Source organism: Lissotriton helveticus, chromosome 10, assembly GCF_964261635.1.
Source record: "Lissotriton helveticus chromosome 10, aLisHel1.1, whole genome shotgun sequence".
Lineage (NCBI taxonomy): Eukaryota > Metazoa > Chordata > Amphibia > Caudata > Salamandridae > Lissotriton > Lissotriton helveticus.
Genome location: NC_136071.1, coordinates 964,970,541 through 964,997,284, shown reverse-complemented (window position 1 = coordinate 964,997,284; position 26,744 = coordinate 964,970,541).

Sequence of the window (26,744 nt, the reverse complement as noted above, 5' to 3'; positions counted from 1 at the left end):
ACGAATCTATCAACAGATCAACCCTAATTTACACAAACACTTCCCTTTTTCTTTAACAAATATTTTCCTGGGGAGCATTTCAGAGGTTTGGTCATCTCAATCCAGAGACTTTCGTATAATTGATTTACTCCTTGCTATTGCCTTTCAACAGATTTCAAAATCATGGAAAGATGTCTTTTTCCAGCATGGTAGTGTGGAATCTACTATAATCATAGATTGGTTAGAGCATTTGTGAATCCAGTTACTCCTGATATTAAAAGAGATCTTCTCTGGTTACCTATAACACATTTCTTAAATTCTTCTTTTTATAAGACATACTCAGGGAACCCTTATATTGAGGAAGTACCTAAGCCTTCTTGAATTTGATATATTTTGTTTTTTAGTAATCTTATTCTATTAGTTCATTCTTATATTCATGGATTTAGAAATATTAATATATAACTGTTTGCTTTGCTTGATGGTATATGATTTTCCCCTTCAGGTCAAGCATTTGAGACCTATTGTAATTTCTTATGTTGGGTTAAAGCCATCCTCCAGCTTTTGATTTGTTTGTTGCAGTGTCCTTTAAAAAATTCCTGCTTGCAGTGGTCAATCCTGCCTCTTTGTCCCTCCTTTCTCTCTTCCGTTCCTCCCATGCAGCATGGACATAGGGGCACATTACAATGGAGGATTTTCCGCATCCTTCGGGCCGGCGGAAGCCATCCCCGGCCCGGCGGATGCGGAAAATCCTCTGCGGACCCACCGCCACATTAGGATGGCTGGTGGGTCCGGGTTTCAGTCCGCTGCTTTTCCGCCGCGGTTGACTTACAACCGCGGCGGAAAAGGCCTAATATGGTGGCGGTGTCTCTATACAGACACTGCCAGCCATATTAGGATGTCTGGAGTTCTATGCCTTTACACGGCGGCATTTCCGCCGTGCATAGGCATACAGATTTTTGTTTGGGGGCCCGTTGCGGGCCCCCAGGGATGAAGGGGGGTGAGGGGTGCACATGGGGGTACCTATGGTACCCCCCTGCATTTGCGTGCACAGAGCTGCAGGCACCGCGCGGTGCCTGCCGCTTTGTGCATGCAAATGCACAGCTTTCATTTTTAACAATGCGGTGGGTGCTGCTTCAAGCAGCACCCGCCACAATCTTACAAATAGAGGATGTGACCGCCAGGGTGGCGGTCACGTCCTAATTGCACATGAGGGAACGCCGCAGCACATGCGGACGTTCCCTCCTACTCAGGGCTCGTCCGCGATCGTAATGGGCCCCTAAGTACTGTCTCATCACACTACAGTTCTTTGTCTGTTCTCTGGGGGACTACTTTATTTCTTTGTTTCTGTTTGCCTGTGTGTAGTTTCGGCACCATAGCTGATTACATTTAAATATGTTTTTCCTCCCTCCCACCCCTTCCTAATTCCACAGTTGTATTGGGGGTAATTATTTCACCATGCCTCCCTCTTCGTGTTTATATCTTTTAGGCTTTTAACAATTTTTGCTGTCGAACGTCATTTGGGCTTTTTTTTGTAGGATTTTAGTTTGGTTTTTGGCTTTAATTTAGGGAGGATTGGGCTTGTTTTTTGGCTTTATTTTAGGGAGGATTGGACTTGTTTTTTGGTAGGTAAATCACTTTATCTCCCCATGCTCCAAAATCGGCAGGTATGGCCGTAAGACCACATCCTTTTATAATGGTAAGGGACTAGCAGAATGCCCAAAAATAAAGGTGTACAAAAAACGTGACTGAGCAGAACAAGCCTTAGCAGTGCAAAAAGCTGGAAGTGAATTGTCCGTCTTTTTGGCTTTGCCAGTGCTTGCTGTTCCTTCTTACAGAGCAGAGCGTTAGTCCTTCTGGTGCAGTGAAAGGATGCTTCTCTAGGTCAGGCATGGAATCAACCATGCTGGTGAGTCAGTCGTGGTGCGCATACGCACCCTACCCCTGGTTTTTCATAGTGTTTGAGGGTTCGGGTGATGCAACAGGTTCTTCCTCGTTTTAATTTAGGAATAGGAGGGGTTATTTTAGTTCAAAAGTCGGCGGCGTGCATGGCCTATACACCACAGAGCGTTTACATTTTAGTATACTTTTTTTTATGCTTTATAACGAACTGAACTAATGTATTTTTCTTCTATTGTATTATCAATTCTAATTGGTTTAATGATATTGAAAGAGACGCTGGCTAAAATTAAAAATTATGTTTATTTCTAGTGGAATTATTCAGAGTTCCCAGCTTTCCGTGCAAGAGTAGATCGTCCAGTCCAGGTTTTGGCTTTACACCCACAGGATTTGTAGTCCTTTGCCCCCACAAACACAAATCTTATTTAAATCGGGCAGGACCTCAACTTCCAGCGTACGTAGGAGAAACAGCGGCCGAATAAGTTACTAACATGTGAACTTGGGAAACTTGATAGCTCCGAATTATTTATTGCCATTTAGCAGTGAGAACAATTTCACTGTCCTAAAGTTTACTTCTATACAGAAACAGCTCTCAAGTATCCAGATCTGTGTGAGTAGCATAGCATGTGCAGACCAGGGTTTTGCTTTTCATTCCAGGTCTTGTGGTTCTGATTTTATTAGTTGAAATAAGCAGGAACAGATGCCAAAATGAAAAACCTAGACCGACTGGTTAATGAACTCTAAGTATGGACCTGCTAATCTTGGGAGCTGTGGGGTCAGGGTAAAAACACGAGGAAGAGTGTGTGGATTTAGGAGAGCTTCTATATTAACCTATAATTTCAAACTTTCTTTATCCAATAAAAAAGTATGGTTGTTAGGGTTTATTAGCTACTTCTTAACTAATGGATGCATATCCGGTCACATCCTGGGGAGAGAGATCGAGTTGATACTACCAGTACTAGTGTTCTGTTCCAGATACTATGGAGTGACAGACGGCCTCTTCCAGTTAAGAAATTAGTGACTGCTCGTCACTGTTGGCAGCAGTCTGCTGCGCACCTGCTCCTCGCTGCCGTATACACCAGAATTACCCTTGAGGCCATAGAATGTATGAACAAAATGAGTGCATTATGCGGGGTGATGGAGTGGACAAGGACGGGCTTAATCCAGGTGGGTGATCTCTAGAGTTATGGCATACTTCTTTCCTTTGAAGATCTTATGGAGGCTTAAAAGATTCACCCGGGACTCTTTCTACTGCACAGCGCACTGTCTATCACTCTACTAAACCACTGCAAAAAAGGGGACAGCAGTGCACCAAGGCAGCCACACATGTACTTCCTCTGGAAGGATATACTCCATCACTCCTCTACAGAGCAATAACCACAGATTTACACATGCCCATAGCTGCCAAGGTTTTAGATTGCTATGTGTGAAATTTTCATAATTTCAGTGAAATCATGAGTGACATTTCAATGACTACACTTTCTTACTTGAAAAATCAAGCAACGAAATCAAGCAATGAAAATGAAGGAAACATAAATACCATAAATTACACCGATTTGAGCCACAAGAAACTCCAAGAAGATCTTTCAACTTCTGAAAAGCACCGTGAATAGAAGGTCACTAACCACTCTGTCAATACAGCCCACCCCACTGTGATGGCATTATAGAAGGTATATCCATGCCACCATTTGGCGCTCCCTCTTCCCAGGCCACATGATTGGCAGGTGCAGGTGCAGGCTGCAGTAAGCTCCCAGGCATCACTTTCTACAGTGCAACACAAGGATGTTTAATTACAGGTGGCCTGCTCGCCACTGACTGAATCACTGGGCAATTAAGAGAAACCTGTAAAACTACACAGCAGAGGATTTGCCTAATGCACAAAAGATGAAACCTGTCTTAATCAGCCTTCCACCTGCACGTGGCGAGTAGGCCCATGAATCAGGCTCTGGCCGAGGAGGGCTGCAGACGTGCCCCCAAAAAAGCGCAAACAATGACACATTCCTAGAAACTTGCCTGGAAACAAACCACCTTTTAACAGTTTTATTTCTGTTTCCGTGTATCGATGTTTCAGCATGTTTGAAACTCGTTTAAAGTGAAAGACTGGGGTTGTCTACAGAGGTCCTTATCTGCAAAATAGGCTAGGCAGCATAAAAAACACAATCACAAAACCTTTACTGAAACCTCAGGAAATGATAACTTCACTCAGGGCCGGCCTAAGGCATGTGCAAGCTGTGCACCTGCACAGGGCCGCCAAACCCCAGGGGCCGCCACGCCAATATATATCCTTAGATACATATTTGCGTGGCGGCCCCTGGCAGGGATTTGGCGGCCTCAGGCCCCCTACCTACACTCCCTGCTCAGGGCCTCCGTGAGCCTAGAGCCGGCCCTGCTTCACTACAGATTAACTCATCAGAAAACTCGACCTGTACTGCGGCCGTCAATAAGGGCGGCCTGCCGGGGCCGGTGCGAGCAGTAGCCAGTGCTGCGAGCAGAGGCCATGATTGCGACCGGAAACTCAGTAGCTGGCCGCTCACAAACTCCCGGCTCTGGCTTCAGGACGTGATGACGTCCCCTGCTGCGTCACGCCATATACAACCTAAATGGGCCCGGCTCTAGGGCACTACCTTGTGATGTTAGGCGGCAGGCTGTCTGACTCAGAGCAGCGCAGCGCCGCTTGAACCTCCTGAGACCGATACATTATATCACTACAGTCATTAACCTACCAGCAGCCCATAGCTCAGTGGCGAGCATACCAAGCCTGCAAGAGCAGGCGCACAGGCCACGGTTGTGATGCCATTGCCAGCTGCCACATGCAAGTTAGGCAGCGATTCAGCTTAGACACTATGGAGAATGCATCATATGCATGACAATGCATTTCAGTGCAGTGATGTGGAGCAACACACTGAAATGCATGGACTGCATGGCATTAGACGAGCTAAGTCAAAAATGGGAAGAGGACGTTATTATTAAATCGATTCTTGGTATAGCACATGGCTACCCTTAGGCATCCCAGTGTTGGTTGTGACGGCACCAACACGTTCCTGTTTTACTGCATCTTCTGGATTTTTAGTTGTTTCCTGAAAGGGAGGTGCTGTGATGTGGATCTAAGTTGTAGGGGAAGTGTGTTCCACAGAATGGCTGCGTTGTACGAAAACATACGTCCCCCTGTTCTTACCCTCCAGATCTTTGGAACTTTGGCTAGGAACAGATTGGCAGATCTCAGATTGCGCTGGGGCGGTGTAAGGAGACAAGGGTGGAATGAATTTTTGGGCCTGTGTCCCAGATGGTCTTGTGTGCAATGCAAAGCGATTTAAACCTAACACGCTGTGAAATGGGGAGCCAGTGCAGTGTTCTCAGTGCTGGCTTAGCTGATTGTTTTCTGGGGATGTAGTATAATAGTCTGGCTGCGCAGTTCTTTACCACTTGGAGTTTTCTTATTACGGAGTTAGGGATGCCCAGGTAAAGTGCATTGCAGTAGTCCAACCGGGGGAGTATAAGGGTTTGTACCATAGTTCTGCGTGCGCTATCTGGGAGAAGTGGTAGTATTTTCCTAAGTTGCCTTAGGATACCAAAGCATGTGGCTGCCACTTGTACCACTTGATGGTCTAGTTTAAGGGACTTATCCTGCCAGGTTCCAAGGCTCTTTATTCTGTCCTTGGGTTCGGGGATTGGTCCCAGGCATGCTGGTCCTCTTAAGTCTGTGGGCCCACTAGCTTTATTACCGAGGATCATGAGTTCAGTCTTATCCCCTTTAAGCTTCGGGTAAGACTGGTCCATCCAGATAGCCACCTTAGTCAGACACTCTTCCAAGTCAATTGTGCTGCCATCAGGGTGGTTAAGGGCTACCACCAGTTGGGTGTCGTTGGCGTATGTTACTATCTGGGCTCCAAAAGGGATGACTAGATCAGCAAGGGGTCTCAAGTACACGTTGAATAGGGTGGGGCTCAGTGAGGACCCCTGAGGCACCCCACAGGTGAGTGGGATCTTCCTTGAGGTATGATTGCCTTCAAACACTTGGACTGTCTGTTCGTTAAGAAGGACTTGATCCAGGAAAAAGCATTTCCTGTCACTCCCACCTCCTTGAGTCTGTCTAGTAAAGTGCCATGATGTACCGCGTCAAATGCGCCACTCAGATCCAATAGGATGAGTGCTACCGTGCACCCCAAGTGGAGGACTTTTCTTGATTACTCAGTCACTGTTATCAGAGCTGTCTCTGTGCCGTGTTTGGGACGGAACCCTAACTGGGATGTGTCTAAAATGTTATGTACTTCAAGGTAGTTTGAGAAGGAGGTGTTTACATGTTTTTCCAGAATCTTACTGACCAGGGGGAGCAGAGATACTGGACGGTAGTTGCTCCATATTTCTGGAGTTAAGTTGGGCTTCTTCAAGAGTGCTTTGACCATGGCATGTTTCCAGCTTGATGGTACTGTTGCGGTAGTTAGGTTGAGGACTTCCAATACCTTATGAAGCAGATGTGCTGGAGCTGAATCACAAGGGGATCTGGATTTAACTTTCGTGAAGAGTGTGGAGAGGGTGGTTATATTAAGTGTTGGGAGGTTGCTCAGAGAGTTCGCTGCCTTCGTGTTACTTTCCATTTAGGTGCTAGGGTTTTCCGTTTGCTGCGGTGGAGGCAAGGCGTTGCAGATGTTAAGGAATTTGGTGTTAAAAAATTCTGTCAGTTCCCTATATCACAGTGGGGCTGATTCTGAGGGCCTTTCTGGCTGGGGGCATAGAGATAGTTTTTTTGCTATTCTGGCGATTTCCCTAGGTGCGTTGGATGCCAGGTTAATTTTCTCCTCATAGTATTGTGCCTGGGCTTTTTTGATTTCTGTTTGGTATATTTTTATGGCCTCTCTATGTTTTTTCTCTGGGTGTTAGTCCCTCCTCCATGCCCTTGCCATTCGTTTGCATTTTTGCTTGGTCTCTCTTATTTTAGGGGTGTACCATGGGAGTCTCTTATTGGTGGGTTTCTTCGAGCTCCATTTGTATGGTATAATGGTGTCTAGAGAAGTTGGGATCCATTCATCAAATGTATCATATGCTATGGTAGGGTCGGTATTGACTATGGGGTTGGTGGTTTCAAGGGTGTTTGCCCAGACTTCGGGCTCTAGTTTTGCCCATGGTCGGTCCCACATTTTTGGGGGCTGTTTGCTGGGGGGAGTCCTTGATATCTTCCAACTAATTGGTATTAAGAAATGGTCTGACCAAGGGACTGGGGAGGGGTTGAGTATTGATATATTGTCTAAGTTTGAACCGTTGCAGAACCGATCCCTGAATCACACTGATTAGTCTCAGCATGGCTGGATGCTACCCCTCCAGTATCACACCAATGATTAACTCGCCTGCTGCATATGTATAATCTTTAAAAAACTATATATAAACAGCTGGAGTATAAGGTCAAAAAGAAAGGAGAAGACATTTGGCAGTATTTTGCCAATTTGAGAGAACAACTGGATGGATAATATATGCATACCATAAGAACAGCCCCTATCATTTGTATGGCAGCATTGAGATCCCCTTTCATAGTATCTGAAATCTTAGAGATTCTACGTATGCACCGTAAAAACGTTGCACTTTATTACTAGACTGCTAAATAAAAGATAACAATGTATGCATGTACACATTATTAATAGCTGATGACTAAGGTATTACAACATGAGTCTTGAAGGCCAATAGCGTTGATTACATTTTGACAATCTGGAGTTTCTGTTATAAAATGCGTCTGAAGCTAATTGAATCAGGATATGAAATGTGTTTAAAAGATTAGGTATTAGATATTGGAAATATATTTGATATTTTATGTATACTCCATGACACTGTACGAATAAGGAATTAGAATTGTATAATAAAACTCACATGAAAGCTGGTTGGACAAACAGCGGTAAGGGTGGGGGGGTGTTGGCACAGGGACTCATTTAAAAGAATGTGTGGAAGGGAGAGAGAAACTGTATTTTTCTGTTTTCCCACTCAATAAAAATATTTCTTTTAAAAATAAACCCAGGAATCCCTACTGAATCATTACTGGAATTGGGGACCGCCACTGAGTCGTTACCGTAATCCAAGGAACCCTGTCTAAGCATTTTCAATGCAAAATAATAGACAACAAATAAATACTTAAAAGGGCATTCGTCACCAAATACAAAAATGATGAAGCAATATTTAATTTGCAAGCAAATATAAAACAATTGAGGCCACTCATCATTTATTTTATATTCTGTTTAATTTACCTCTACTGCTCCCATGAACCAAGCTAAGGATACTGATTTAATTTTTAGTCTCCAATTCCAAATTCCTTCACGTTTATAGAATTAAATTAAAAATATTTCACATTTTGCTTCTTTATTCTTATCCTTGTGCTGTCTCTTCGAGACATGTCGTATTGGGCTCTGCCCATTTCCAGCCCATCTTTTCAGTTGGCTCCTATTTCTGTCCTTTTCTAAATGGTTGCTTTTGATTTGTGAATAGGCTTAGTAGTCTCTCCTTAGTACCGCCTTGTCTGCATTGGTAACTTCCCATGAGGACTGGAACTTTTACTGTGTTGTTACTCGATATGTTATTTATCAATAGAAAATAGAAATAGACAATAGAAAAACAACAGCATGATGATGAGGGGAGAAGATTGATAACCCACCTAAAGAGAGGGGAGGAAAACATACACGTGCAAACATATACGGCCCGAATGCAGACAACCCAATGTTCTGGGAGGGGATAACGCGCAAGCTATAAGACATCCCGCAAAACAACCTTACAGTGGTAGCCGGGGACTTCAACATCCCAATTGACTACACTGTAGACAGACAGTCACATGGCCATGCCCACCCCTCGAAGGCCCACAACACGCTAAAGAACATGTGCACCAGACTCAGCCTAAAGGGCCCATGGAGACGCCAGCATCCGGACACAAGAGACTATGGGCCAGATGTAGGTAATTCCTATTTACCGACTCCTAAATACCGACTCATACCAATCGGTATTTAAGAGTCGGTAAATAGGAAGGAGGCAGATGTAGGTAAAAAATTACCGAATCTGTAAGAGTCGGTATTTACCGAATCAATGTGAAATACCGATTCGGTATTTACAGATTCGGTAAATACCGAATCCTGCAAGGGTGCAGGGGGTGTCACTTTGACACCCTCTAGCACCCCAAGTACAGGCATGTGTGCCATGTGGCACACAGACATGCCCTAAGGGCATGTCTGTGTGTCACATGGCACAGGTGTGCATGCACAGATGTGCATGCACACCTGAATTCGGTATTTTACCACCCAATAGGATTGGGTGGTAAAATACCGACTCTTAAGGGCCTGTGGCACTCTTAGGAGTGTCACCTACATATGGATTTACAGAATCGGTATATTTACCGATTCGGTAAAATACCGAAGTGGTAAATTTACCGAATCGGTAAATATACCGATTCTGTAAATTCAGACCCACCTACATCTCAAAAGCCAAATACCGGTCGGTAACGGCCGAAATCGGCCGTTAACGACCGGTATTTGGCGACCTACATCTGGCCCTATACCTTTTACTCAAACCCGCACAAATCCTATAGCAGGATAGATTACATACTGATCACTGACACACATACCCAGCTAATTGAAGACACAGACATTGCAGCTAGACTTGTCTCAGATCACTCATGCATTGGCTTGATGCTTAATGGATGCCACAACGAGGACGTTCCCCGTAAATGGAGATTCAATTCCGGTGTCCTGAAAGATCAAGAAAATAAGACCAGAATAGAGGAGGCAATAAAAGACTACCTTACACATAACAACGTTAAAGACACGGACCCCAGGATTATGTGGGTCCGTGAAGGCGACAGTAAGGGGGACAATAATAAACATCAAAGCAAAAATCAATAAAAGCGCAAACCAACACATAGCCCAGCTCGAGCTAGACATCAAAGGACTAGAGAGGACACGCGGGGGCCACACAGAACACAGCAACACTACTAGAACTCACAAAGAAGAAATATGAGTACACCAAAATACTGAGCGAAAGAGCCGGGCTGTGGGTGAACAAATACAAGGCAATTAATCTCTGCGAGGCAAACAGAGCAGTGAAACAACGAGCCTCATACCTAAAATATAAGCAAAGACAGTTCACCATCTCAGCTATCACGGACACACACAACAAAACACACACAAAGCACAAACAAATCCTGCAAACATTCCAAGAGTCCTACCAAGAACTCTATAGGGAAGATCAGGCTGTAGATCACGAAAGATGTACAGAATATTTAAGTAGCCTGGGCCTTCCAAAAATTATGAACGAGGAAGCGCGATCGTTAGGGCAGGAAATAAATCCAACAGAAATAGAGATGGCTGTCAGATCCCTGAAAGACAATAAGGCGCCGGGCCCAGATTGGTACACCGCCGCCTCCTATAAGACACTACTACCATCTTGTTTGACAACTATGAAAAAGGTATTCAACCATTGTGCGGAGGAGGGACCAGTATTCCAATCAAGCAATCAATCAAGAACATTTGTAAAGCGCGCTTCTCACCCTCAAGGGTCTCAAGGCGCTGGGAGGAGGGGGGGCGAGGGGGGTTGCTGCTACTGCTCTAAGAGCCAGGTCTTGAGTTGCTTCCTGAAGGAGAGATGGTCCTGGGTCAGCCGTAGGTGGGTGGGGAGGGAGTTCCATTTCTTGGCCGCCAGGTAGGAGAAGGATCGTCCTCCGGTGGTGGTTCTGCGAATCCGTGGGATTGTGGCGAGAGCGAGGCTGGCGAAGCGGAACTGGCGGGTGGGTGTGTAGAACGTGAGGCGGTTGTTGAGGTATTTGGGGCCCATGTCGTGGAGGGCCTTGTGTGGGTGGGCGAGGAGCCTGAACGTGATCCTCTTGCTGATGGGGAGCCAGTGCAGGTCTCTCAGGTGGGCAGAGATGTGGCTGTGGCGGGGGGTGTCCAGGATGAGTCGTGCAGAGGCGTTCTGTATGCGCTGGAGTCTTTTCTGTAGTTTGGTTGTGGTCCCAGCATAGAGGGCGTTCCCGTAGTCCAGTCGGCTGGTGACGAGGGCCTGGGTGACCGTCTTTCTGGTAGGGATCCACCGGAAGATCTTTCGGAGCATGCGTAGGGTGTTGAAACAGGATGACGAGACGGCGTTGACTTGCTTGGTCATCGTGAGGGAGGAGTCCAGGATGAAGCCCAGGTTGCGTGCGTGGTCCGTGGGCTTGGGGGCGGTGCCCAGTGCCCAGTGCAGGGGGCCACCAGGAATCGTCCCAGGCGGAGGGGGACGGTCCGAGGATGAGGACTTCATCCATTCCGCGACGTCTTTCATTCCTTCCTGGAGGCTGGCTCTGACGGTGGCGGGGTCGTTGGTGAGGGAGAGGATCAGCTGGGTGTTGTCAGCATAGGAGATGATGTTTAGGTTGTGTTGGCATGCGATGGCTGCGAGGGGGCTCATGTAGACGTTGAAGAGGGTGGGGCTGAGCGAGAAGCCTTGAGGAACGCCGCAGAGGATCTTGGTGGCCGCAGAGCGGAAGGGGGGAGGCGGACTCTCTGAGTTCTGTCGGAGAGGAAGGAGGTGATCCATTCCAGAGCTTTTCCTTGGACCCCAGCGTGGTGGAGGCGGGTTGTTAGGGTGCGGTGGCAGACTGTGTCGAATGTGGCTGATAGGTCGAGGAGGATGAGGGCAGCAGTTTCCCCGTTGTCGAGCAGGGACCTGATGTCGTCGGTGGCTGCGATGAGGGCGGTCTTGGTGCTGTGGTTTGCCCAATCCATGTCAGAGGCAAACATAATTGAGATACCGAAGGAGGACAAGGACCCTCTACTTCCCAAGAATTACAGGCCCATATCCCTAATTAATGTGGACTGCAAGGTATATGCAAACATTCTCACAATAAGATTAAGCAACATAATGCCAAAACTAGTATCTAATTCACAAGTAGGTTTTCTAAAGACCCGCATGTCACACAACAACACTAGACTCCTATGCCACATACTTGAACTCACCTCTAAATCAGTTGATCCGGCAGTGGCGATCACAAAGAAAGCGTTCGATAGAGTATCCTGGGACTTCTTGGAGAAATACATGAGGACATTCAATCTGGGGGAGGCATACACTAAGAAGGTAATGGCACTATACGGGGACCCCAAAGCGCGCATAGTAATCAATGGGCGGTCTCACGACCTTTCGACCTACAACGCAGCACAAGACAGGGCTGCCCCTATCCCCCTCGCTCTTCCTATTGGCACTTGGAAACTCTAATTATGGACATCAAGGCCAATGAGGAAGTGAGGGGGATATGTATCAACGAGGTTGAGGTCAAACTAAACGCGTAAGCGGATGACATTCTCATCATGACACAGCAACCGAAGAGCTCCATTGAGACACTGAAAAGTACTCAAAACACTCAGGGTACAAACTGAACAAAGACAAGTGTGGGCGCAAGCCTCTCAACGTATACACACAGAAGGAAACCTTGGGATACTCGGGTCTGGCCTGGCAAACGGGCTTCATTAAATATCTAGGGATTTACTTCAACAATGACCTCAGAACTACACTAGACATGAATGAGAACAGAGTATTAGAGAAAACAAAGACCCTCCTAGAGTCCTGGTCACCCAAATTTACTACATAGTGGTGCAGAGTTGAAACAATAAAGATAATTATCACACCGATGATCAACTACCTACTGAGCATGCTTTCACTCACACTCACGGATGATTTTCCCCGCAAACTAGACAAGATGATTAATAAGTTCCTATGGAGAGAGAAAAGAGCTAGGATAACCCTAAAAAAGTTAAGACTAAGCAAGGAACTGGGGGGGGCTAAACCTAGCAGACTACAGAATCTATCAAACCGCATTCATAGCAAAACAAGGCGCTTACTGGCCATCACCACCTAAGGAATACACGCCGGTATGGCTACAAATAGAGTGAGCAGTCCTAGACAACCTAGACCCAATGGTTGTACAACAGCCAATAAGCACATACACACCTCCAACCCAATATTCAAGAACACAAAAGTGGCTCTGCTCAAAATAGATAAAAAAATGGAACACAGCATAAAAGACGCAAAGTGGGATTCCTTGTGGGCTAACACCAAGATCAAATACAAAGGGAAATCCCTAGCCATAGAGACTTGGAAGAGGTTGGAATCTCATTTCCAGCCCAACTAGAAGAAGAGGGTAACCCTGCCACTTTCGCTGCACTAAAGCAGACATCGAGCTCTACAGCTTTCTAAAAATAAAAACAGCATTAACAAAGGCAAACTTAGCCGAACATAAACTGTCACTTACACCATTTATGACAAGGATAAATAGAGGAGGACACCAAGTGTCTCACTTATACAAACTGTTACGCCCTAGAACCACCACAACCAATGACAAAGTAGCAAAATACTGGAAAAATCAGCCCGGCACCACACTGACTGAACAAGAACTTCAAACCCTGTGGGCCTCCCCCTCGAAGAACAAGATAACCCCAGTTTTGCCACAGACGAAATTCTGGCTTATACATAAAACATACTGGACCCCGGCGCGGCTAGCGGCACTAGGCCTCAGGGAAAATAATTTGTGTTGGAACTGCGAGAAAGAAAAAGGGGACCTAGCACACCTCATCTTCCACTGCCCTAAAGTTAAAAAATTCTGGAATGAGATATTCACGTTCATAAATAAAATGATGGGGTGCACACTAAAGCCAGAGTTCTCCTCCCTCACCAGGGCGTTCATAACCACTGACCTAGAGTCTCAGCAGGACAGGGACCTGTTAGACCTCCTGCTGACCTCGGCTGTTAAAATGGTGGTCTCCAAATGGAAGGAAACACATAGGGCAACATTCAAGTGGTGGCTCAACTGGATAACACACCTTAGAGGTGCAGACAGTATCACACTATGTAATTCGCCATGGAGACCAGCAACCAGGGGTATGTGGACAACATTGGATGAATACTTGGGTCACTTCAAGCCTCCGTGAACAGAGCCAAAAAGGGCTGTAGCCAATAAGTTACACACCCTCAGCCCAAGGTTAATCCACGACCAAGAGCCCTCTTGGTTGCACGAACCTCCTGAGGCGGAAGCCGGGAGTGTGATTTGATCTTTTAAACACTTTTTAAGTCACTTGAATAAATTGTACTTTTAACTTACCACTTGCCCGGAATTCCCCGCACAGCGGACTTAACGCTGCCCTGAGTATTGAAACCAACTCTTGATGCCATTCTGGCGAGCCCAGAGGCCACGCCCCCTGCCGCCGCACATAAATTGACGCTGATCACAAGCGCCACATTGATTGCACGAACCTCCTGAGGCGGAAGCCGAGAGTGTGATTTGATCTTTTAAACACTTTGTAAGTCACTTGAATAAATTGTACTTTTAACTTACCACTTGCCCGGAATTCCCCGCACAGCGGACTTAACGCTGCCCTGAGTATTGAAACCAACTCTTGACGCCATTCCAGCAAGCCCCGAGACCACGCCCCTTCTCAGAGGTCACGCCCCCCGCCACCGCATATAAATTGATGCTGATCACAAGCGCCACATTGATTGCACGAACCTCCTGAGGCGGAAGCCAGGAGTGTGATTTGATCTTTTAAACACTTTGTAAGTCACTTGAATAAATTGTACTTTTAACTTACCACTTGCCCGGAATTCCCCGCACAGTGGATTTAACGCTGCCCTGAGTACTGAAACCAACTCTTGACGCCATTCCGGCGAGCCCCGAGGCCACGCCCTTTCTCGGAGGCCACGCCCCCCGCCGCCGCACATAAATTGACGCTGATCACAAGCGCCACATTGATTGCACGAACCTCCTGAGGCGGAAGCCGGGAGTGTGATTTGATCTTTTAAACACTTTGTAAATCACTTGAATAAATTGTACTTTTAACTTACCACTTGCCCGGAATTCCCCGCACAGCGGACTTAACGCTACCCTGAGTATTGAAACCAACTCTTGACGCCATTCCGGCGAGCCCCGAGGCCACTCCCTTTCTCAGAGGCCACGCCCCCCGCCGCACATAAATTGACGCTGATCACAAGCAACACATTGATTGCACGAACCTCCTGAGGCGGAAGCCGGGAGTGTGATTTGATCTTTTAAACACTTTGTAAGTCACTTGAATAAATTGTACTTTTAACTTATCACTTGCCTGGAATTCCCCGCACAGCAGACTTAACGCTGCCCTGAGTATTGAAACCAACTCTTGTCGCCATTCTGGCGAGCCCCGAGGCCACGCCCTTTCTCAGAGGCCACGCCCCCCGCTGCCGCATATAAATTGACGCTGATCACAAGCGCCACATTGATTGCACGAACCTCCTGAGGCGGAAGCCGGGAGTGTGATTTGATCTTTTAAACACTTTGTAAGTCACTTGAATAAATTGTACTTTTAACTTACCACTTGCCCGGAATTCCCCGCACAGCAGACTTAACGCTGTCCTGAGTATTGAAACCAACTCTTGTCGCCATTCCGGCGAGCCCCGAGGCCACGCCCTTTCTCAGAGGCCACGCCCCCCGCCGCCGCATATAAATTGACGCTGATCACAAGCGCCACATTGATTGCACGAACCTCCTGAGGCGGAAGCCGGGAGTGTGATTTGATCTTCTAAACACTTTGTAAGTCACTTGAATAAATTGTACTTTTAACTTACCACTTCCCCGGAATTCCCCGCACAGCGGACTTAACGCTGCCCTGAGTATTGAAACCAACTCTTGACGCCATTCCGGCGAGCCCCGAGGCCACGTCCTTTCTCAGAGGCCACGCCCCCCGCCGCCGCACATAAATTGACGCTGATCACAAGCGCCACATTGATTGCACGAACCTCCTGAGGCGGAAGCCGGGAGTGTTATTTGATCTTTTAAACACTTTGTAAGTCAATTGAATAAATTGTACTTTTAACTTACCACTAGCCCGGAATTCCCCGCACAGTGGACTTAACGCTGCCCTGAGTATTGAAACCAACTCTTGACGCCATTCCGGCGAGCCCCGAGGCCACGCCCCTTCTCAGAGGCCACGGCCCCGCCGCCTCCCTGCCAGCTATATATCATGTGCTTATTTCGGACGCGCAGCGGACGAGCGCAGCGGGCGGGACGATTGCGGTCCGTGCTCGGCCGGGCGTAGGGCCCCCCCACCATGTCCAGGCCATACAATACTCCTCTGCACAACTCTACAAACTCCAAGGCCCCTGGCCTGTGGACGTCTCTGTGACTGAGCACATCGACAGGCAGGGACTGACTGTCTTGCGCCCTTCCCCTTCTCCCTCGTCCTCCTCCCCCCCACTCCTCCTCCCGACTCCCTTGCTCCCCCTGAGCCTACTACCCTCTCTATTTACTATCTTAACACCCGGTCAGCAGTTAAGCACTGCCATGAACTATTTGTCCTACTGGACTTGCACAAACCAGATCTCTTATTTCTCACAGCGACTTGGTTTTGTGACAATTCCCCCCCTTCCTTGTTAGCTGCTCTCCCCTCCACCTACTACGCACTGCGATCCGACCGATCCTCTGGCAAAGCAGGCGGTGGTGTCGCCCTAATCGCCTGTAGAGAATTTCCATTTCAGCCCCTAACTTTTCCCTCCATCGGCTCATCAGACTTCTTAGTCGTCCGCTCCCTATCCCTTAAAGTTCCACTCACCTGCTTACTCATGTATCGTCCCCCCCAACCCTCCCAACTCTTTCTCGTTGGGTTTCAAGATCTTGTGGCCACCTTAGCGGTCAACAATTCTTCCATCGTGGTCTTAGGTGATTTCAACTTTTGGCCCTCTGATCCCACAGAATGTTCTACCTCCAAAGAATTCACGGACATCCTTTGTTCCCTCAACTTTGACTCTCACGTCCACTCCCCTACTCATATCCAGGGCCACATCCTGGATCCGATTTGGTCTCTCAACTGTCCGATAGTCTCCTTGTCCATCTCCCCCTGTCCCTGGTCTGACCACTTCTTGATCTGTTTTTCCCTTCACCTTAGCCTAGTCACCAAGCCCTCTCTTCCCAAAAACATCTGGGCACGCTCGTGGAGCCGGGTGGATGTGGCCTCTCTGTCCGCCACACTCTCCTCCTCCAGTCCAGGCTTACTTGGTCTCTCAGCTGCTGCACAAGCAGACTCCATAAATTCCTGGCTTCGGTCAGGCTGCGACTCGGTCGCCCCCCTCAGACGAGTGTCCTCCAGAAGGCCGAACGATGCCAACCGCTGGTTCAACAAGGAACTAAAGGCCTTAAAACTTACAGTCAGCAATGCTGAGCGAGTCTGGAGGCGAGACTATTGCCCCAACCTTAAAGCTCAGTACACCACCCTTCTGTCTCAATATAAAAAAGCTATTCTGTCCACTAAAACTGCCTAATTCTCCTCAAAAATCTTGGCAGCTGAAAACCAGCCCAGAGAAATCTTCTCTATTGTCCACGACCTCGCCTACTCTGATAGAACTACCTCAAACCCTCTCCTTCACAGGCCCTTTGTGACTCCCTGAATTCGTATTTCCTCGATAGAATTTCGAAGATCAAAGCCAATATCCCCCTCCCCTCCCCTTCTTTTCTTGACCCCCCGTGCCCACGAGTCGAGGGACGGCTTGACTCGTTTCCCCCTCTGACCGAAGAGGCTTTCCTCTCCCTCCTCCCTCTGATCAAATCAGGTTCCCCTTTAGACCCTTGTCCCGCCCACATCCTCAGGCACATCTACTCGGTCTGTGTGCAACCCCTTCTTATTTTCCTTAACAACTCTCTGTCTCAGGGCACTGTTACTCCTTCCCTAAAATCTGCCGTCATCGTTCCCATTCTTAAAAAACCTGGCGCCGACCCTTCCGCTCCTGTTAACTTTCGCCCCATCTCCCTACTGCCTTTCCTGGGGAAAGTATTGGAGCGACACGTGGCCAAAGCGCTTAATACCTACGTGGAGGAAAACGGGGTGTTAGCCCCCCGCCAGGCCGGCTTCCGCCCCGCACACTCCACGGAATCGGTGGTGTTATCGGTCCTCGACAATCTCAAAGAGGGCATGGACACCAACCGTCCCCAGGCTCTGGTCCTCCTCGACCTCTCCGCCGCCTTTGACACGGTTAACCACTCCATCTTAATCTCCCGTGTCAGGGCGGCCGGGGTTGGAGGCTCAGCCCTCGTCTGGCTGTCCTCCTTCCTCAGTCACCCAAGCAGTACGCCTGGGTGACTTCTCGGCGGATCCTCAGCAGGTACATTGCGGGGTTCCACAGGGCTCCTCCCTTTCCCCACTTTTATTTAATCTGTACATTGCCCCCCTTATTTTTGCTCTTCAGCAAATGGAGGTCTCCGTCTATAACTATGCGGACGACCTCCAACTTATTTTTTCTTTATCACCATCCCCTGAGTCTATGGCCAAGTTCCAATCTATTATGATCTTTATCCGGGACTGGATAAACTACAACCACCTGAAATTGAATCCAGACAAAACCGAGCTGGTTTTGACGAGTGGTTGCTCCAGTCACTGGACCCCCCTTTTTTGGCCCTCCTCCCTAGGTCCCTCTCCCCCTCCTTCTTCCTCGGTGAAAACGCTCGGGATCAAGCTGAACGATCAACTCACCCTGCACTCCCAGGTTAGCTCAGTGGTGTCCTCCTCTTTTCTCGCACTTCACACCATCCGTAAGGTTTCCCGTTATTTTTACTTTCTCTGCCCTAAAACTCATTATCAGGGCAATGGTTACCTCGCACTTAGACTATGTCAACGCCCTATACTGTGGCATGCCTGCCTACAGTACGCGCCGACTACAGCTGGTCCAAAATCAGGCTGCCCGCTTAGTCTACAATCTGGCCAAATTCCATCACGTCACCCCGCTCCTCAAGTCCTTGCACTGGCTCCCCATCCGAGAACGATCCCAGTTCAAGATGGGTTGTATCATTTTCCAGGCCCGGGTTGGTTCCGCCCCTGCCTTTGTTTCCTCTGAAATCAAAGCTTATGCCCCCGCCCGGGAACTGCGCTCATCTTCCCAACATCTGCTGTCGGTTCCCCGCTTCAGGCGCAAAAAGTGGGGGGGCTCAAAATTCTCCACACTCGCCCCTACCTTCTGGAACCTGCTACCGGCTCACCTCAGATCTTCCACGCAATACTCCCACTTCCGAAAGGCGTTAAAAACCTATCTCTTTCTACAAGCCTTCCCACTATAAACCACTCTACTCCCTCTCGACCTTCCGGGTCTCTGAGGTTCAGCACATCATAGCGCCATGAAACCGCCAGGTGAACGTGCGCTCTAAAAATAATTTAAACTCAAACTTAAAGTCCATGTGCACGCCCCTCTTCTTTCTTTCCTCTACTCTTTTTCTCCCCTCCCACCTTCTATCACCTTCTATCACCCCTATAGTAGGACAGTGAAAAGGGGGCATACGATCACGTAGACAACTTACCTGTATAATGTCACGTATAGCCAGATTTTGATGTTATCCCGCGAAGGGAAAGCGATACTAAATGTATGTGTAAAATCTCTTAATAAAATACTTTGAAAAAAAAATATTAATTGCTTTTCCAAAGTTTCAGAATGTTTAAATATATGTTTGCTTTTATTTTACAAGGCTCCTTTCTATGCATGTGTTAGTGATGCATTTGCCAAACAAAAATGTATGTTTCCTCGCAACTAGTGATCATGTAATGTGCTCGGATACTAGATTTCGGGTCAAGTTTGCGCTATATAAAACTTCGAGAAAAAAAGAAAAGAAATGTGAAATAGAATTCGTGGCTCACAAGGAATTTTAGCTCGAGGTGCCTTCTTAGTGTGAGTCACTGCCTTTTTAGCCTCGCCGTCCTGGTTTTTTGTGATGGTTCAAGACACTTGTTGAGATAGTGCAATGATACCGTGTGTCTCCTAAAGTAGAGTCCAAGGACACTCTGGGTTGCACATGCACATGGTGTTCATGAATCATTTCAGATATTATAGGGCATAGAGATTTCCGAATGAAGACGGTTTTACTGGAGAATTTGGTCTGTGCTTGGCAGGTATTTGTTTTCCTGTCTGGAGCATTTTTGGTTTATCCCCCCAATATTGATCAACGAAGAACACACCCCAAATGTTATGGATAGGGGCTCCTGGTGTTATGTTATTTTTTTTACCATTTCCACCTGTTTATCTATATTTATTCTTTGTTTAGTGTAATAAGCTGCAGTAAGTATATTTCCTCGTGAATTTAATTGACCCAGCCATACCAATCTCTGCAGCAAGTTTCTTTCCTTGTGAGGTATGGGCGGCGTAACCAAGGGAGTTTCCTTTAGTGCTCCATTCCTCACACAAGCAGGAATGTGAGCTATATAAAACGAACACTCCCATTAACCAAACAATGCAGCCTCAAGCACAAATAGCGGGGGAAGGCTGTATATGTTCCTTTCTACATGAGTTAGTTGTATTAGGAGGTACCTATTTATGAAAACACAATGCTGCTGTGGTGTGAAAGGTAAACTAGAAAATACATACATCTAGGTAAACTGTGGTATCTCCGGCTGCAGGCAGCTCACAACTGTCTTGCTAATCTTATCATGTAATTTCCTTATAATGAAAATATGCTAAGTGGGAAATGAAGGAAACTGTTTTTCAATTTAAATAGTTCTGTTTTTTAGGGGGGCCAGGAACACTGCATTGTGGGATTTGTAGTTTTGTGTTTACCTTTTTGTTGATGTGCTTGTCCAGTGCAAACACAAATAACCGTAATTGGCTGAGGGGATGCTGCACTTGGCGGTTATTAACTCTGTGTGCCAACGAGCTCAGTAAAATGTCTGGTAAAATAACTTACTGCACCGAGTAACTTGTACAGTGTGTTACCGGAGTATTTCTTTAAGTACCATCTTACTTTGTAACTTTACTTTAATGTCTTAGTCCCTTACAATACAATGAAATATTACATAGGCCATACTGCAGATGATCCTTTTACAAATGCAAAGGAGGTGTGTAGTAAGCGCACATGATTCTTTGTATATAAAAAATGTGTCTTTTTGAAAAATTAGTGGGAAGCTTGTTTAACATCTAGTTATTACACACAATCCCATGCTAAATAATTCCAGCACACTCAATACCACATATTTACTACATAATTCCACTGCACACCATGCCACATAATTCCAATACACAAATCCCCTCTACACCACACTATTCCAAGCCACATATTTCCACAACTAACAATTCAATCCAACCCACATAATTCTACTCCACACCACATAGTTCCACTCCATAAAAATGAGTAAAAAGCATTGTCATTTACAATGCCAATAGCTCTAACTTTCACAAATGTGGGAATGATTGCATTTCAAATGGTTGTCTTTCTTAGGCATTAACATTATCATGATATGTTTATTGATTATTACCTATCTTATTGTATTGTGTTCTGCATATTTACCGGATAACATTCTCTTTAAACTTTAAAAAAGAGTTTCATAATTTGAAAAGCGAGAAGTTGAAATCAGGGACTGACCACTAAGTGCGCCTCAGAGCTCATTTAGACTTGGAAACTCCAACGCTTCTAGCAAATCGAATCTCCCCTATCATCCATAAAGTTAGAGCTAATTATCAGCATGGTTTTGTGCCTGGAAGATCTACGACTAATCACATTCAAACAGTGATTACCCTATTTGACCACTCGGAAGTTGCAGGAGACCCTATGGCTTTGGGTCTCTTGGCAATTTTTGTGGTGTGCCGGGGTGGGTATCCCCACAGGGTTTATTCAAGCAGTACAAAAGCTATAGGTCAACCCCAGGGCTATTGTAATGGTGAATGGTAGTCTTACAAAGGAACTGACTATAACTAGAGGAACCCGGCAGGGGTGCCCATGCTCCCCCCTACTTTTTGCATGGTATCTTGACCCTTACATTTGGAGACTGGAAAGAAATAGTGAGATAGAACCAATTATATCACAGGGCTATTCCACCAAAACCTTGGCTTATGCTGACGACATAGCCATTGTGACTACAAACCCGAAAACTGCTATGTCTGCTATTACCAGCGAGGCCATTAGATTTGGAGGGATTTCGGGTTACGCACTCAATCAGGGGAAGACTCGGATTGTTGTGAATAAGGAGATAGAGATGAATGACCCTTTGTTGGTTAGTGAGGCGACGTCCCTGGGTATCTCCATCACGTACAAACTTGAGTGTTTGGTGGAATTAAATGTGAAACCTATGCTGGGTGCCATGCAAAAAGATCTGTGGCGGTTAGATAACCTACATCTCTATCTTATAGGTAGGGCTAACGCCTTGAATTTTTTTTTTTCCTAAAATCCTTTATTTATTTAGAACTATCTGTTTAGAATTCTCCGATCAATGCTTTAGAACAATGGAGCGTACTTTTTCTAGCTTCATTTGGGCCTATGCACAACCCCGGCATGCCTATAAATTTCTGATCCTTACAAAAGAAAGAGGTGGGCTTGCTCTTCTAAACCTTAAAGCTTACTACTGGGCATCTGTCCTGCCCTATAGCCAGGAATTGTTGCAAAATATAAGACTGGATGGGGAGCTGGGGGTGCCCAGCCTTCTGTATTTCAAATAATCCTAGGAAATCATAGTCGCGGCTACCTATGCCAGAATCTTCATGATAGTTACCATAAGAAGGTCAACTTTAAGATTTTATTCAGTGGTTTTAAAACTTGGAAAGCAGTGAGGAAAATTCTGGGCATCAGGCGAGTCTCATATTACACTCCCTTATGGGATAACCCCGACCTACCAGAGATCTTTAGGGACAATTGTATGAAGAAATGGGTCGCGGCTGGAATTACACATCTGGGTTGCCTTTTCTCAACCGTAGGGATGTTATTGTTAGAAGAATTAAGGGAAAATTTACAGGTGGATAGGAGGAATTTTTTTTAAATATCTCCAAATTCGATATTATGTTACACGAAGAGCGGTGGGAGGGGGTATCCCAGAGAAAATAAAACTCGTAGAAACCTTAGTCCATAGTAACATAAACACCATTGGGGAGATATACTCAACAGTGAATATGTTGTTTCCAGATGACATGGAGAAAACGGCTCAGAGTGGCAGGGGAAAATTGGCATAACTTTGGATGAATTTCACAAAACCTTTGCAATGTCACAAACATGTCCCATGTCCACTAAACTGCAGTCGCAATTTCATAAAACGTGCTTCTTTTTATATTACGCTCCCGATAAAATTGCCAAATGGGGGTCTGTTAAAGGGACATGCTGCCCTAGATGTCATCTATTCGAAGCTGATTGTGTACATATCTTCTCCACATGTGACGGATTAATCCTGCTTAAACACGAGATCGAGAAATTCTTATTGGTTGTATTAAAAAGAACTGTTAGGTTATCTGATGAAATAATCTTGTTAGGGGCTGTCGACTCAGACCTTCCCAGATTAGGGTGGAATTCATTTTTATTGCCATGGCTGTGTTAAGGATTTGCATAGCCTCGGCCTGGCTGGATCTGATTGCTCCTTCGTTTCAGCAATGGCAAGCGAGGTTATTAGCTATCTTTAATTTAGAAATTGCTATTTATAAAAGAAAGGGTAAGAAGGGACGCAAATGGGGGCTGAGAATTTGGGCCCCCCCTTAATGGATTGGTGTCAAGCCCAATAGAGTATGGTATGATTTGGCATGAATACTCCCCTTCGGCACACATGTTTGGTTTTGATTAATTTGTATAGTAAATGTATAAAACTGCCTTAAGAATCTGCTTATGCCTATTGCAAAAGGATAGTTTGCTTTATATTTTATGATGTACATTTCTTGTTCCTTGGCATACACTCTTTTGATCAAATTGTATAATGAATGCCTTAAATGTCAAGGAAAGTGCTTATGAAACTGCCAAAGTGGGGTTTTGTGGAACACGTACAGAATTTTCATTTGTTAACTGGTCAGACCTGGGGGGAGGGGGGGTTGTTTGTTAAAATCAAATAAATATATATTTTTTTTAAAATAGACTTGGAAACCTAAATAGACACAGTTTGGAGTCCAAGGAAGGCCCTAAACTTTACATGGAGCAAAGCACCAGTCCAATGACTGCATATAAAGATGAACCCAATCCGTTTGTGGCCAGACCGAAGGTGGCGCAGCAGGTCTCCCATTCTTCCCAAGCTAACTGAAAAGGAAATGCCTGACAGAGGCACCACTATCAACGTAATTGTGACCTCTCTGAAACTGAATTACATCTCTCAATATTTATATCATACAGCATATAATATGGAAATTTACAGAGAGATGTAAATTAATTCCAAAGATAAAATCATACAACAGGCCCATAATGCCAAGGTAAAACACTTTAGCTATATAAATTGTACATATTTCTTTAAGAACCTACATTATATAGCTCATAATTCTTTCTGTTAATGTTTGTGTCATTATTATTTGATACGACGCTCATGAATTTTTCGGGGAGTTTTATTTAAATTACAAAACAATCTATGTTAAATGGTTGGATAAATCTAGAAGTTAATGTTAATCCTAAAGCATATAACTATTGTTCATATTATACATTTTAAAAATAAAGACAAAACTACAGACACACAACCTTTCTAGTATAAAATACAATGCTCGGACATACTTTTAAACGTGTTACTCTTTCTAAGTGTGCTGTACAGTGGATATCCTCCACTGTACAATTGCAAAGTGGGAAAGGTTTGGAGAAATTAAAACTTTTCTCCTACATTGCGCCTGCCATAAAACCCTGTGTACAAATGTTAGTAGATAGAGCTTTACATCAAAAACAATGGATGGTAAAGTGAGATTGCCCATGTTCTACCCATGGCATGCCGCGTCATGCAACTTTCCAGCAAAAAACGAGTTTTGCACTGGAAGGTAAATAACAAATCAGCACTATAATCTGTGTCATGTTTAGTGACTTTACACCTGGCAAAGTGTTGGTAAATCTGACTCTCTGTTAATTAAGCCAATGTTAAGAAAAAAATGCTGATTCTAATAGTGTAACTTTAATAAAAAAATATGAAACGCCAATACATACAGACTGAAAAAATTAGATGTGCATACATACAGGCCTTATCTGGCAGGCAGGGGCAGCTGCTCTGCAATGGCAGACGAGCGTCGCTCCACTGGCTCACAGCCAGCAAGTGCAAAATAATACGATAAACCATAACTATTTTATTTTTCATTGGCTGGCTTTGACCAAGCATGTGCAGGGAGGGGTGGGGCACGGGAGGGTGGAGGTGGAGTGTTGTGTGCACTTCTAAGTGCGCATGTGTGTTTCTCCTGAGACCACCGGCCAAACACATATGCACACTTAGGTTTCTCCAACCCGGCTATATTGAACAGATGGACTGGAGAAACAGAACAGATTCCTTGTCCAGAACGGAGTGTCTTTTCAGCCCGCTCAGGCCAATTCCCACGCATCTCTCATAGAATGAGAGTAGAGCGGGGATTGCACAGGGAGTGTGATGCTGCCCCACTGCCTGCTGGAACCAGGAAGCAGCAAAGCAGAATACTGAGGCATGAGGAGTGAAGCGGTCGGCAGCTATGTTTTTTAAAATGAATTATTACACCCCGATCTCCCCTGTGCCCCCTCCACCCGCCTCACCACCTCTTCATTGTGTCAGCCGCCACTGCTGGCATGTGAGTACTTGGGTGTGTGATGACAATGCCTGCTACGTGATGGGAGTACCTGGTCACATGATAACAATATTTGGCATATTGTGTGATGCCTACATAAACAGTGCCATCTAATATCAATACCAGTCATGTGTGATATATTGGCAGCATTGAAAACGTGACAGAAATACCTAACATGGCAATATAGAAATGGACAGAATAAGTTCTAGACAATTTTTTTTATCTGAATATGCTTCTGAAATACACAATATCAAGCAGTCCATTCTCTCCGATCTTTTTATCCACAGAAACACATTTACAATCTATACACTTATTCACCGATTGGTGATCGCACACACTCCTTGGGACAAGTACAGGCAATCCTTACCAGCACAAACCAAACTTGCATAAACAGACATGTTCACTTTGTCTTTGCTTTGTTAGGATGTGTGGGTGTCAGTGACAACAATGAGCATTCTTTACACCACAAATCATATTTGTTTGTTTCATGAGAAGAGATCATAGTCCCCTCCAATCTTTTTTTAATAAAAAGGGGTTAAATAGTCTATGCTATTAGAACACACACATGGCGAGATAATGCGGTTTGCATTGTAAATTTGTGTATATTATTTTTCTTGTGTGGTCCTTTTTAGGTTTCGACTGCAAAAAGCTGCGCAAGCAGCTTTTGCGCAGGAGAAATCTTATGAGAACTGTAGTGTGGCTTTGGTTCGGCCCTCGTCATTGATTGGCTGGCTCCGTAAACGGAGCCTTGCCATTGGACGAGGGGCCTGTCCGTCAATGCCGGACCAGACACGGGGGCGTTCCCGAGATTCTTTTCCTTTTGCCGACGTCACGCGACGCCGGGAACGCCCCCGAGTCTGGTCCGGCATTGCCGGCACTACTGCGTCTCTTCTCCCCCGTTTCCCGCCCCGTGACTGGCCGGCCGGCCAATCCTAGCGCGGCCGGCCGGAAGTGCCCGCCCCCCGCAGCCCGGGGGAAGAAGGAAGACGGCAAGCAGTATGGCGGCGCCCGCGGGGCTCCCGTGGCCTGGAGGGAACCGCCGCCGTCGACGTTGCCGGTCTCCCATGCCGAAGAGGGAGACCGGAGAAGTGCCAGAGAGATTTTCGACGTTGCCGGTCTCCCATGCCGAAGAGGGAGACCGGAGAAGTGCCGCCGTCGCAAGGTGCAGGTGAGTCGATTGGTTTTTTTGTATTTTTTTTTCCCCTCCTCTCTTCCCCTGCCTTCCTGCCCCAACCTCTCTCCCCCTGTCTCCTACCTTCACTCGTCATGTCCTCCCCGCCTTCCTCGTCTCCGGCCGGGCTCCCGGCTGCTGCTCTGGAGGCCTGAGAGGTGGAGCCCTGTCCGGGGAGTTCCCTGCACCGGCATGTACGTGCAGACACGAGCCGGGCCTCGGGGGTCTGCTGGTGTGCAGAGTGCAGAGTGGA